Source organism: Hyposmocoma kahamanoa, unplaced genomic scaffold (genome assembly GCF_003589595.1).
Source record: "Hyposmocoma kahamanoa isolate Upper Pololo Valley unplaced genomic scaffold, ASM358959v1 86, whole genome shotgun sequence".
NCBI lineage: Eukaryota > Metazoa > Arthropoda > Insecta > Lepidoptera > Cosmopterigidae > Hyposmocoma > Hyposmocoma kahamanoa.
Genome location: NW_020654289.1, coordinates 6,043,216 through 6,046,290, shown reverse-complemented (window position 1 = coordinate 6,046,290; position 3,075 = coordinate 6,043,216).

Genomic DNA, 3,075 nt, shown 5'->3' with positions numbered 1-3,075 from the left:
TCGGTAATTAAATATGTAATTTTTCAATTTTTGTTCATTACAGTAAAGCTCAAGTTAAACTGGTCGATTTGAAGTGAAACAATTGACGACACCCGTCAATTGTTTCGAGCTGACCAATCGGAGCGCAGTTGTCACAGTAGTGATGTGGCAGAATAGTTTTCAAACAAATTAAATGATATTTCGTCTCCATTTCTGGAGATACTCGATGACTCTTTATCTCCGTCCGAAACAATTACTGTCAAATAAGGAGGCAATACACGATCAAATTAAAAGACAATGCCAAGTATGGAGCTTCATTCGCATCAGGCGTGTTTTAATATGATCGTGTATTACTTATTTCACAGTAATTGTTTCGGACGGAGAACGTGAGTACAGGGCCAGACCCGCCGCGGTCTCGACCCGACTCGCGCTCGCACCGCACCCTCTCTCGGTGTGTTTCACGCTTTAAAGAAGTGTTGGAATGGAAAGAATAAATCGTTCCAAGAGATAACATTCATGGTGCTAATAATATTTCTTCAACTATAACAATACTATTATGGACTTTATGTCAATTAGTAATCTCTCTCTTCGAACATCTGGTCGCCCGTTATCTACTCTTTTACGTCACACATTTGCAATAAAGTTGATTATGCTATGTACAATTTCGTTAAAATTCGCTTCGACACTGTAAATTGAGCCTCAACACGAATCAACAAAATAGCAACTTCATTAAAATATTTTTTGCGAATATAGTGACTGGCAATATTTAACTTGTCAACCAGTATTAACAGTATAAAAAAAATAAGTATCAAAAAATGTAAATGCACATTAACAACAGAGCAATATTTCGCAATAAATTAGTAGGTAACTCTATATTTAATATTATTTTGAAAAGTGGTTTCGTAATATTATTAGAATACAATTACACATTATTACACAAACAGGCAACAATGAATTTCAGAAATTTATAATCATCTGGCCTAAGATTATTTCAAATCGTATATAACGAAGTAAAGAACATTTTTTAATATATCTTTAAGGCTACAACAATCACTTTATCTTATAAATTATATAATCCAATGTATATAATGTATGCATTTTAACGATCATTTCAATTGTAGGCACGAAAATTGTAAGCGCTTTTACATTATACCTTAATATAATATATAAAAATTGTAACGTGAACACCAGCACATAGTGCAGACAATCAAATAAATCAATTAACAAAAAACTACATTTCAGCACGCTAACAACAAATAAAGACCATGCACAATTGTCACATTTACTTGTTTTGTAACTGATTAACAAATGAGTAGGTATTCCCCATTGACTTACAATTATATGGACTTCGGGTCCGCGCTAAAGTGTCCGAACTTATAGGGCGTTACAATCGTATACAGCGCGTCATTCACGCTTTAGTCTTCGTTTGTTCGACTGACAGCGAAGCAAGCAAAATTAGACAGTACTGCGATGACATTACAATTTAAATTCAACGTTTTAGCTTTTTCATACCTTTACATGTCACTACGTTTAAATAGGTTGACTTGGGACATTTTTTTCGTGGTTTTTGTATTAGACCCGTCGTCCATTTATTTGTAAGTCAATGGTTTTTCCTTACTATTCCATCTCCATCAAATTGTTATAATTAGATAAGTTCTTCTCTCGTACAGTGAGGTATATGACGTCAGTGTCTAGCTTTAGGAAGCAGTTTTTACATTGCCGCGGGACGGTATGGATGCAAATTTTTGTAATCATAGCATAATTTTGAAACGTTAATTTCAATATTTGGGTGCATCCCATAATCGCAATCTTCGCTCAGACAGCACATTGACTCTTTTAATTCCTTCTCACAGTACTGGTTTTCTTTCTAACTCATTTACTCTTCAGGCAATACGACTCTGGAACGCTCTACCGCCTCATATTCAAAAAGCGCCGAATAAGCTAGCTTTTAAGCAATTAATCCGCGATTTCATATTGGTGTCTCAATCTACATCCTATTACATTGTTTTAAATAAATATGTATATTAAATATAAATATGTATATTAAATATATATGTATATGCATTGTATATTATGTATTTGTGTATATAGGTTGCTTACATAAGTATATAGGTAGTCATATAATATTATATGTTATATTTTTATTGTGTTTAAACTTTTATAAACTTCTTCCTATCTGTTGTAATTATCATGTTATGCACCCTTGTTAATTATTTTGAACCCAGCTCTCCGGTTGACTGGTAGGGAATTGTGTTGTTTGTACTGTTTTGTATGCATTAAGTTTAAATAAATAAATAATGAACTCTATGTCTATTGAGTAAAACACAAACTAGATACGAGCTATAAGCGTGGCAAGAGGCTTACAGGTGACTCGCATTTAGTAGAGGCGAAGCTGCAGTCTTTAAAACTGCCGTAAAGTTGCCTGCTTATCGGTATTCCATAGGATATGCCACGGAGTTTCCATCATCGGGGGACCAAACGAAGGCTGGGGTTGCACCCCTATGTTGTGGATCGGTATAACTTGGGTCTTTTCAAGGCGCCAGGCGGAAGAAGCTGCGCCGCCGGAAGTGCGGTGGCAGGAGCGCCGACGGGCGTTCGAGAAGTGGCGCGAGAGGCTGGAACAGCCGTGGATCTCGGGCCAGCGCGCCGTCGGCGCGATCCTGCCCAACCTCGAAGTCTGGTTGAGCCAGCGAAAGTGCGTCACCACGTTCCGACTGACACAGATACTCACCGGGCACGGATGCTTCGGTGAGTATCTGAATCGGATCGGACGCGAGTCGACGACGCAGTGCCACCACTGTGGGAGGGACCAGGATTCCGCCCAGCACACGCTGGAGGAGTGCCCCGCACGGGCCTCCGAGCGGAACATCCTGGTTGCCCGGATCGGGCGAGATCTCTCTCCGCCAGGCATAGTAGCGGCTATGTTGGCGGATCAAGAGTCCCATGAGGCAGTGGTCTCCTTCTGTGAAGCGGTGATGCTTCAGAAGGAGGTCGCCGAGCGTGATCGGGAGAGGGCCGATCCCGCTCGGCGGCGGCGTACCTTCGCGGCTGCGGGCGATCGGAGCGGGGGCTCCGTTCGCCAGTAAGTTAGGCAGC